We start from the raw sequence: 12,367 nt of genomic DNA, 5'->3' as shown, positions 1-12,367 counted from the left end.
ATCCCAAAAACCATCAACGTAAAAATTTGCAAAACTTTATTGTTGTCAAGAAAAAGTTTAACTATGAATTACGTAACTTCAGTCAAATTAATTAAAGAATAACGTCAGCTTTGCTACTAAAGAATAACGTCAGCTTTGGTAATAAATACAGCCACTTATTATTACAGCCCACCAGCAGTTAATAGAGTATAGTAAAAGAGAGTAAGTATATTCATGTCGCAGTTTGATGTAGCAGTCAGATGGCGATCCAGTAACAGTAAAAAAGGTAAGGAACAGTTTTGGGTTATTGCAGATAACGACTGAGGGCCACGACGACGACACATTCTATGTTTCGTCGAAATAATCAGAAAATCACTTTTAATAAGCAGCAATTAAATTTGTATGCGAAGATAGAGAAAGAGAATAAATTTCAAAGGGGAGGTTCATTTGTTATTATTAAGCAAGAGATAGAAATCCTAAGGGAAGGTTACATAGGTTATTGTAAAAGGGAAGGTTATCATTAACAAAATGATGTATAGAGGAGACGGGAAGGTTTCAACTTATTCCTGCCGAGAGGTTCAGCAACCAATCCTCTTAAAGTTACAGTAGTCCGCCAATGGCGTAATTGTTTCTTTGTAACAAAAACTCCCGCCAGAATAGGCGAAACGTTAAAAACCAATAATCTCTGTTTTCTGCCCACTTTTGCTAAAAAATGCTCCCTGAAGTCGCATCAATTTCACCACCAATCGGTGCCCTCTCAAGCTTCTACTAGTCTCGCATTACAGGCTGTGGGTAAAGCTAAAATCTGTGTCCGAGGCTTTCTATCAACTTTGCGGTATCTTCTGAACCTGTAAAGGTGCGTTTACACTGCGATTTGTATCGGCACATGTATGAGACACATGTATATGCGACTTTGCGACATGTATCGCGACTTGTATGAGTTGACAAGTATCAACCTCATACATGTATGAGCGTGCGTTTACACTGGTTGATATGTATCACTGTGCGATAGCTACCGACGACGATTTGGAAGTTTTCACATTTTTATGTGCTGATACACTTGCTCTTTTGGAAGATGATAGGAAGAAAAGGCGGAGGAAGCGTAGATGGTGGCACAGAGAGTTTCTCGCGACTTAACGCTAGAGGATGGCGCATATTTTAGAAATTATGTTAGGATGAGTATGGAGGATTTCTGGGCCACTGGGGATTCCTTGTAAAACGAAGATTTCATGACAAAACATTTGCATTGTCGCGCCATTGCTAATGCCAACGTCTCACACACGATTGTCGGCATCCGTTGTCAACATCATCACGCGAGGCCGCCGGAATAACAGCAAAACATTGATATACGTGCCAGATGCATGAAAAAATTTTATAATGTATTACATACTCTGATATATATAAAACTTTTACCTTCACTTCTTGGGATGAAACTTGCACAATGGCCTCGCAAACACGAAGAATAATGTTGCATATGGCACTTTTTGATATTCTATGCAGATACATTAACGTCGAAACGACAGTCGGCACCTTCAAAACTCAAACAGCCGCCAAAGAGCCTGGTACGACGCATGCGCTAATCGTCGAAATAAGCGGCAGTCGACAAGACGACAGGAAATGATAGTACTGTGCATGCGCGAGTTCTTCAAATGTCGCTCATACATGTCGCGTATATGGCCAAAAAGCGATATACAAAATGTATACGCGACTTGTATGAGCTCGAGGGTCCGCATACAAGTTCCGTGATTTTTTGTATGAGGTGATGTATCGCGACATGTCAAATTGACATGTCGCTCATACGTGTCGCGATACATGTATCCCAGTGTAAACGTACCTTAATATGTCAGAGCTGTTTCGCAGATGGTTTTGGACAGCCGGGAGATACTTATCAGCTGAATGTACTTTTCTTGGCACAGCACAGGCGCCCACCTCCTGCCAGGCGCAGTTCTGTCTGCCGGAATGAATGCTTTTGGCTCTGACTTCCAAAACTGATACGTGCAGTAAACTGCATAATACACTAGGTGCCAATATGACGCTAGCCGGGGTGACTTCCCCGAGACAAAGCGAGTGTAGCTTGCACCTGTCGATCCCTCCACTGCCGGCCGGAGTGGCCGTGCGGTTCTAGGCGCTAAAGTCTGGAACCGAGCGACCGCTACGGTCGCAGGTTCGAATCCTGCCTGGGGCATGGATGTGTGTGATGTCCTTAGGTTAGTTATTTTTAATTAGTTCTAAGTTCTAGGTGACTGATGACCTCAGAAGATAAGTCGCATAGTGCTCAGAGCCATTATATTTGATGCCTCCACTAGACGTTCTGCGAAGAACATGTTCCCTTTGTTCTCAGGGGTTTGATTTTAGCGTGCAACTCTTGTGACTTCGCGTCCCGTATCCTCAGTGCGAAAGCTCACCCAGTAAGGCAATTGAAATAGCCGGCACCAGGCTAAATTAAAGAATGTTAAAAGGAAGAAATGAAATAAGCAAAATCAATCCCCGTAACCGCATTATCCATATCAAAATATATGTATAATTATCACACCCTGTACAGCTGAACTCACGTACGGTCGACTTGTCCATCGAATATGAATCAAAAGAGAAGAGCCAAATATCTTTTCACTGTAGACGCACAGTAAGTCAAATTTCGCTATTTGCTCTCCTTTCTGGTGTTGCTGTTTTAGTGGCCATGAGCGCAGTACTTGCGCAAGACGGTAAAGCAGTGGTAATGCAACGACTTAGCAGTAAGACACTGTGTACCACTATGTAAAGGGAAAAGCAGGACGCGAAACGAAGAAAGAAGGACTATTAAACGTCACGTTTGTGTACTGTGCAAGAGTATTTATAAACTGGCTGAAAATCATTATATTTTTGAACAATTTTCCTTTGGACCAAAGAGACAATTTAAATCTGTTTAACGTTTTCAGCAAATTCTCTTGAACGTTATTAAACTTCTTCGGGGAAATGTTATGTGAAGACACAGTTGACTTCTCTCTCGAAACTTTTATAAAGTCGTGGCAATCTTACTAGATTACACGCAGTTTCCGTAATTTAATGCAAAGCCACAAAAGAAAAAAGGAAAGATCTCGATAAACCACAAGGCATTTGACACATGCTTGTTTATCTTATTATTATTTTATTTTTCTGCCTCAGTTGGCCTGACGCCTTCGGCTGTTGGTAATCCATTACCTGCATTAAAAATACATTATTAGTCAAAATGGTAAATCCAAGTATTATAGTCATTTTTATCACATAACAAAACACACACACACAAAAAATGAAAATACCAAACCACACATACAACACAAACAAAAGACGAATACTAAGCACATAGCGACACTACACACAGAAGACACAACACAAAATGTGAAGTGCAAGAGATGTAAGCGATGTGTTGAATCAAATGTGGGTGGAGGAAATCCGGATATCGGCCAGCTGGAGCATGGAGACTGTAGAACACATCTCCAGGACCACACACATGGGCTAGCAGCGATGGAAATAGTAAAGAAACGTATTGTAACTACCACATAATACCTTTATTGTATATATAAAGAGAAACATGTATTTCAGGCGACTGAAGATGCTTCACAAATAAAAGAAGCCAAACACGCATTGCAATAAACAAACTGCCTTCAGTTAGTTGAACAGACGGAACATACCTCCACCAAATATTACAGTACGTAAACAGTTTTTTCGTAGCGTTAAAAATATATCACTATTTACAACGTAAAATTTAAATATTAAACCAAGTATACAGTTTTCTACTCCTCTGTGTATTCAGATCACAAAAACTCCTTACAAATGTTGTAATATACTAGAGTTTTTCTGAAATAATTAATGAAATGACATTTATCTATTTTGAGCTATTCACAACTGTTCAGTTCGCAGATGACGCCTGTCAAATACTCCTACCAGATTCCGCCAAAAAATGACTCAATGTATATATAGTAGGCACTCACAGTAAGTACACATAATGCTCGAAGCTGAACAGTTGTGTATTGATCGAAATGTACCAATGTTATTTCATTTTTAAATTCGGAACAACTCAGGCATGCTCAACCAATTTAATGAACCGTAGTTATATGAACATACAGAGTTCCAGTAAACTGTGCGTTTAGTTTATCATTTGTATTTTACGCTTAGATTAAGGATACACTTTTAAGCGTGCTAAAAACTGTTTATGTACTTTAATATTTGGATTTTGCCATTTGACTAATGATGTACTTTTAAAATAGGTAACGGTTCGATACTGAATGGGCATGTTTGGAAGTAGTCGCCGATAAACCAAACTGTCATTGGAATTGAGACGTCAAAATTGAGAAATACTTAGACTAATACGTTTGCTGATGCTTTTGTCACCGCAATTACACGAGTTATTTATGTTACGTTCACGAGAGATTCACACACACTCACATATGCAAAAAAGCGACCCTGCAATTCACTTGCGTCATATGTGCACAAGACAGTCGCGTGCTCGGCGGCATGGGAGCTGTTGTTAGTGTGGGAATGGCAGGATGCAGCTGGAAACCAACCTGGACAACTGGCGCTGCCGCGTCATCCACCGGACGAGCTGCAGTGGGAGGTCACCGCCAACGTGAAGGCTGGCACTTCTCGAGCAGATGTGACCAGGTGTCCGTAGCCGCGGTCTTTTGTTGTTCGCATACTGTGGTAACTATTTACGGTCACAGGTTCCCCACTCGAGACCTTCGGCCTGCCAATGACCAATGTCTGCTGTTTTGCATCTCAAGGGATGAGACTGCGAACCCTTTCTAACCATGTCCTGACCAATCCGCACTCGCCTGAGTAGCGGTGCTGTCTGCTTTTGTGAACAGATTTGTTTTCACCCACTGTAGAGCTCACTGATGTCATCAGTAATAGTACGACACATTGCTCTTCAGTGTAATCGCGTTCTTTGTGAATATTATTTATGCGATGCTAACGTGATAGTCTTTTTGTAAGTTTTTCTTTGAGTTATGGTAAATACTGTAGTGCTATAAGCTCTGTCAAGAGTAAACTAAGAGCCTGAAGATAAATACGAGTTCAAGATCATTCTCCAATGTCCAAAATATAAATTTTGTAGCCTGGACTCATAGAGTTACTATTGAGGACATTCGAGTACGGAAAATTACTAATACTTTCAAGCAGTTCGGTGTCTTATGACGCTTGTAATTTTAAATCGCAGAGCCCTCTGTCACTGTATTATCAGGCAGAGTTTCTGAAAAGGCTCCGGATCTATGCTTGTGCAAAGAGTTTTTTACTGATAATGTTAAGCCTTTGTATTATATCTTTCGCAACTCTGAAACATTTATTCACACTTTCAAAACTTATGGTAGGATCTTAGAGGTCATAACATGCATCACTGTAATACTATGATATTCACTCTGATAAAACATTACTGAGAGTATTACTAGACAGACTTTAGATTCGTGTTCATTATTTATTTTATCTAAGTAGACATTTCCTTACCTGCCCCTTTTATAAATAAAAGTTAAGAATCGACCACTTGCGTGACCTAAAGACATATTTTCTTGGTTCGTAAATGCCGGCAGGGCAATGAGATAATTTAAGCACATGGATGAGATACTACTGCACATAGGTTTATAAAGTCTTAGATGCAGTCTATCCCAAAGTAGTCCAAGGTGCATTGCCTTCACGACAGGGTTCAAGGTGTGTTTCTCATTTCTGTGTGGCGGTCATTGAGCCACTATGCAAGTGTTCAGGAGCGATGGAGTCGCACGCTGTGTTGCTGGAAGCAAACAAAAGAACGTTCGCGGTCTGCCAGCAGCGCTATGCATCGTCTGCGTATGAGAGGCGGTAGTGGACGCACAATGGTCCCAGTTTCACTCTTCGTAAACATTCTTACGACGATACCACCAGGCACCTGAGCTGAACTCTGCCTTTGGAGGCTGTCTTACGATGCTGTGATACAATATTTCACGTGATCTTTCACTTCGTTGGAGCACCCAAGGATGATTTCCTCGCGTCCATGGCGAATCTCGTGCTTCGCAATTGTGAACAGCCAAGGTACCAGGTGTGAGATACCAATGTCTCTTAGACAGCTGAAGGATTGGTAGGGGTACCTACGAGTTCTCGAGGGTTGCTGTTGTCCAGCATCGAACTGACGATCTCTAGGCGAGAGAGAAACCGTGACCCGTGTGTGCAGTACTGCATTTCGCAATACTTAATTTCTGTTGTCCATTTTCTGTTGATTGTATCACATGATTCTCTTGGCCATGACTAAGGTAAACCTTTGATATGGCGGCTTCTGAGAGTATTAGTTTCTGGGCAATTTGAGAAATTCAGTAACGTTTGAGTTTTGCTCCGCCGTTCTAAAGATGATTAAAAGTGGTATGATCTGGCTTATTCTCCATCCTGTACGCGAGTTTCACGCATACGTCAAGTATGGTGTATGATGATATCACGGTAATGAATTTCACAGAAGAGCTCCATTCAGAGAGGCGAACGGCACCGTGAGGCACCAGGTTGTTTTGAATGTAGGCGGATGACATTTTCAGCAACATATCTAAAACAGTGCTCATCACACGTAAGTTTGAACACAGTGTCTGAACTCCACTAACGTCAAAACCCTTTCATGCATTTCTAGCCGGGAAACGGTGCAAGTATGACATCTCTGTCATTCAAAAATTGTGCTTTTGATCTCCTCCAGACATTGTAAAATTTTAATAACGTAGATTTTTAAACAACCTATATGTTCCATTCCTTGCTTCATGTGTTGCTGTTTTCCATGTGTACCCTTGCTGTTCTTCTATTGACAATATTCACAAGACGAGTAACATCGTTGAAATGTATGAGTGATGAGTGCAGTTTGTGTGCTGCGCTGGCAAGACCTCTTAGTGGTGTAGGCAAAGAATAGCTACGTAACACGAACAGGAAGCTTCCATGTGTAATTTAAGATCACGTGTTACGGTGCTGCAGAGTGTGCGTGCCCGTTCTGGTACAAATCCACTCACGCAAGTGTAGTGGACAAGGCGGCAAACGGAACACGTAAGCTTGTTACAGGTTGTCTGAAACCTACACCACATGTAAAACTCTACCAACTCTCTGGCGGAACGCCACCAGATATTAGTCGTGAAGTAGCTGCCAACGCGGCGAGAGCAAATCTGGCTCGTCAGGGAAACCGACCACTACATGGGCACGTTCCAGCAGCCTAAGGTTGAGATCCAGAAAAAAATTTCCACAAGGCCAGTTCAATCTTGCAAGCAGTAGCAGCTACAGCAAGAAATCAACTGTGGGTCTCTGCTTGAGAATACCTCTGCCTGGTGTCTGCCTTCGGACATCCCCCCCCCTGTGCATGAACAGAATCGGATCGTGTGCAGATCACACAACCATCTTCGTTTTGGAGTTGGAAGATCCAGGAGTAATCTCAAGAATTGGTACTTTCCTGTGGGTACCATCAACTGAGACTGCGGAGAACCACAACCATGGAGCACCTACTGGACTGGCAGCTATGCCCTGCATACTGCACAGAAGATCTTCTGCTTGCTACACCAGGTGCAGCTGAAGTTATACCATTTTGGTGAAGATTAGTGTAGCATGATAACTTTTTATTTGTTTTTAGTGGTTATTACCATATATAGTATTTATTTCTGACTCGAATAACTAATATATACGAACACATACCGCTAGCCTTCCTTTCTTTTCCTTAATGGGGTCCGCTTTTTAGCAAGTTGTGAAATTTTACTTTCTTACAATCTCGTAGCCGTATGCCCTTCCTGAGGCGACAGTCGTAAGGCAGCCTAAGGAAGGAAATCGTGAAGGCCACCTGAATCGTACAAATTTTATTCTGTGTGTTATCGTATTTTATGTGTTTGTGTATCGTATTGTCATAGACGGGATCTGACGACCAACCCAGCGCTTGCCTAACCGAGCATGGGAAACCACCTAAGAACCGCACTCAGATCGGCTCCTGTAGCAGCTGAGTGGATTCGATGGCGCGTGGATTCGATCCCTGACTAGCAGGCTAGCGCGCTGAGTGTGACTACGGCAAGCACGTACCGGTAGTAATGAAACCTACTTACTGAGCAAGAAGGTGCCGGGACTTGGACTGTTTGTGTCTTGTAAGTACAAAGTCACAATATGTAAATTAAAAACACTTCACTAAAGTAACGATATATATGTACTTCATATGCCTCAATAAATTAATGGGAATTGTGTCTGGAGAAACGAAAATTTTTATTTACTCAACTGCTCATACACGTACGTAACCCAAAAATCGTTCCTACAGTTGCAACAGTTAAGAGTTGATGTCCAAATCCTATACATAGTTCTAAAGAATCAACAGCCTCCAAAACATCATAAATAATGACAGTCAGCTCTTCTTGACCGTCTTTTAGTGTCTCGTACACCAATCGCTTCATTTTACCCCACAAAAAGAAATCTGAACGACATCAGCAACATCTCTAAAACAAAGTCCATCATACGGCGGTATGAACAGTATCTCTGGACATCAACAGCGTCAAGACCTTCATGGAACCAAAGCAGAAAATTGGTGCACCTGCGACATTTTCGTCATATTAAAAAGAGGTGTTTCTTTCTATCTCCTCTACACCCTGGAATTGTTTATACTTAATTTCTTTAGACATTATATAAAAGCACTGGGAAAATTGTTCTTAGATTCGAATTGTTAGTGGCTAATTAGTGCAACGGGACAATATGTGATTTAGAAATGGTGCATTTAAATGACAATCTTTAAGTGTTCTACACCACTGAATATGCTTCAGTAGCTTAAACCGAAACGTACTATTCAAAATGGTAATTTTCACTTATACATATGTTCCTAGACAGACATAAACTAAAAATCGTTAATATACTGTTTCTGGTAACTGATGTTAACAGACCAACAACATTAAAGATTGCAATTATTGCTTTTCGCTGTGAACAGTCTTACCAGCTGAGGCACTCGATCACGTATTACTAAGTGAGGCTTAGATTGGGTCTGCAATTACCTACTGTCCTGCTTAGATTACTCCTGTGAGGAGAAATAGGTGGATGATGGACTTAGTGAGAGACTTCTCCTTTTTATGAAATGAATCTTTCACTATGCAGTGGCGAATACAATATAAACAGATTTCCTGCGAAATTAAGCCTATTTACACATCGAGACTTGAAACTTTTCGCAGCTTCTGAAAGACCTGGGTTCGAGTCCTCTTCGAGTCATGGAGGCTTTCAAACGGAGCTTACGGCCTGTCGCTGTTCGATTTTGTTCATAGTTATATGATTTGAAGATCAGTTCCCGGACATGAATTTCGTGAAACAGGACGACTAAATCTTTAAAAAAGAGAAACTTTTATTTTTATTTAAATTCCACACTTCTTAACTAATGGAAATATTTATAAACAAATATTGATTCATATTTTTTAATAACAATAAGATCATTATATTTTTAATTACTTATTCTCCTCCTCCTCCTTCTCCTTCTTCTTCTTTTAGCTAGAGTTCAGCCTGTCTAATATGAGGCCCCCTCTTGCAGAAATTGGATTCTTTTTATTTAACTTTGTGGTTTGATGCCGTTCTCGAAGCCACAGTCGTCAAGATACCTTAAGGGAGGGAAGTCGTGTGCCCATCGCCCTATTTGCCCTATGAATCGCGTAAACTTTGTTCTGTGTGCCTTCGTATTTTAAATGTTTGTTTAACGTATTCGCTGAAGTGGAGTGTGCAGAGCAACACAGTGTTTACCTAAACAGGTGTGGGAAACCGTCTAAAAACGACACTGAGGCTAGTCGGTGTACCACACCACGGTCGTTAATATAGCGGGTGAGGGTTAACCCCCTCCCTCACACTATTCCCCCGCCCTCCTACCATTCCCACATAGTGCTTTACGCTAGACGAGCAGGTCGCATGTTTTTTAATTGCGAATTGTATGAAAATAAGTTAAAATTTGCTACGGACATGCAAAATGCCTTATTGTCGAAGAAAAAAATACATGCGTCAATAACACCATTCAGTCTCTGAAAATAAAAAAAAGTGTTTCATTTTTGTTTGATGTTTCACATTTCGGTACAAAGTTTTAATTTACCGGAATATTCTCCCGGATAGCCGTGCGTGTTAAAGCGCCGCTTCCGCATACAACGGATGCGGCTGGTATGCCGGCCAGCCTGGATGTGAATTTTAAATGGACTCCCACATCCCACTAGGTGATTACAGGGCTGGTACGCAAGTCCCGACTCATTTACGCGGTTCACAAATATTTAGAGATGTTTATTTTACTTTGTGCCAACGGCCTTGCCGCAGTGGTAACACCGGTTCCCGTCAGATCACCGAAGTTAAGCGCTGTCGGGCTCGGTTAACACATGGATGGGTGACCATCCGGTCTGTCTAGCGCTGTTGGCAAGCGGGGCGCACTCAGCTCTTGTGAGGTAAACTGAGGAGCTACTTGGTTGAGAAGTAGCGGCTCCGGTCTCGGAAACTGACATACGGCCGGGAGAGCGGTGTGCTGACCACATGCCCCTCCATATGCGCATCCAGTGACGCCTGTGGGTTGAGGATGACAAGGCGGCCGGTCGGTACCGTTAGGCCTTCATAGCCTGTTCGGGAGGAGTTTAGTTTTTTTTTTATCTTACTTTCACATGGAATAACAAAACACTCTGATAGTTGCGGTGCACACATTATTGTTTATTCAAATGGTTCAAATGGCTCTGAGCACCATGCGACTTAACTTCTCAGGTCATCAGTCGCCTAGAACTTAGAACTAATTAAACCTAAATAACCTAAGGACATCACACACATCCATGCCCGAGGCAGGATTCGAACCTGCGACCGTAACGGTCGCTCGGCTCCAGACTGTAGCGCCTAGAACCGCACGGCCACTCCGGCCGGCATTTATTTATTGCAAATTGAAGATACGTTACTTGATATTTTAAAACATATCGTACATATTAATGTTTTCGTTTGTCATATTTTTTGTAGTTCGTTGTCATGTTATTGTCTACAACGTTTGAGTAAGAATAACGCTCTTTAAAAATAAAAATAATTTCATGTTGACATGTAAATAAAATTTTATTAGTTTAAGATGAATGTAAATAGATGACAGGGTACAGGAGAGATTTGCTAGTGCCATCACCGATTGTGACTGGTGGTGGATACCTCGGAATGATTTCTTCGAGCTGTTGGCCGCCAGTCACACATTCCGCCTAAGGGAATTACGGGTGTGTCGACAGGAAGGGCATCCGTCCATCCTTTAAACTAAGCAGACCAAATCCATAAATAACCTCGCCCATCCTGCGACGATGCAGCACAAAGGCACAAGAAGAAGAAGAAGAGTGGGTTTTCCATGCAGTTAGCGATCAGAAATAAATAGACGCTATTTTTATCCTACGTAATCTAAAGTCCGTAAGCTTACCTCTGATTTTCCTACATCTCTGGGGGCTCAACCTGAATGTTGGTGCGGCGGGGAGTGGCCGCGCGGTTTGAGGCGTCATATCACCAGATGGCAGTTATAAGAGTTACAAGAGTCGAGGGGCACAAAAGGGAAGCAGTGGTTGGGAAGTGAGTGAGACAGGGTTGTAGCCTCTCCCCGATGTTATTCCATCTGTATATTGAGCAAGCAGTAAAGGAAACAAAAGAAAAATTCGGAGTAGCTATTAAAATCCATGGAGAAGGAATAAAAACTTTGAGGTTCGCCGATGACATTGTAATTCTGTCAGAGACAGCAAAGGACTTGGAAGAGCAGTTGAACGGAATGAACTGTGTCTTGAAAGGAAGGAACAAGATGAACATCAACAAAAGCAAAACGAGGATAATGGAATGTAGTCGAATTAAATCGGGTGATGCTGTGGGAATTAGATTAGGAAATGAGAGGCTTAAAGTAGTAAATGAGTTTTGCTATTTAGGGAGCAAAATAACTAATGATGGTCGAAGTAAAGGAGATATAAAATGTAGACTGGCAATGGCAAAGAAAGCGTTTCTGAAGAAGAGAAATTTGTTAACATCGAATATAGATTTAAGTGTCAGGAAGTATTTTCTGAAACTTTTTGTAAAGAGTGTAGCCGTGTATGGAAGTGAAACATGGACGATAAATAGTTTGGACAAGAAGAGAATAGAAGCTTTCAAAATGTGGTGCTACAGAAGAATGCTGAAGATTAGATGGGTAGATCATATAACTAATCAGGAGGTATTGAATAGGATTGGGGAGAAGAGAAGTTTGTGGCACAACTTGACTAGAAGAAGGGATCGGTTGGTAGGGCATGTTCTGAGACATCGAGGGATCACCAATTTGCTATTGGAGGGCAGCGTGGAGGGTAAAAATCGTAGAGGGAGTAAGCAGATTGGATCTGAGCACTATGCGACTTAACTTCTGAGGTCATCAGTCGCCTAGAACTTAGAACTAATTAAACCTAACTAACCTAAGGACATCACACACATCCATGCCCGAGGCAAGATT

The 12,367-nt window shown here is 41.7% G+C and overlaps 1 pseudogene; it reads left to right on the top strand.

Annotated features, from left to right (window-relative positions):
- Nucleotides 1-10,199: 10,199 nt before the first annotated feature.
- LOC124617069 lies at nucleotides 10,200-10,317 on the top strand (annotated as a pseudogene).
- The last annotated feature ends 2,050 nt before the right edge of the window (nucleotides 10,318-12,367 follow it).

The sequence above is a fragment of the Schistocerca americana genome, chromosome 5 (genome assembly GCF_021461395.2).
Source record: "Schistocerca americana isolate TAMUIC-IGC-003095 chromosome 5, iqSchAmer2.1, whole genome shotgun sequence".
Classification (NCBI taxonomy): domain Eukaryota; kingdom Metazoa; phylum Arthropoda; class Insecta; order Orthoptera; family Acrididae; genus Schistocerca; species Schistocerca americana.
This window is presented reverse-complemented; position numbering and strand designations above follow the sequence as displayed.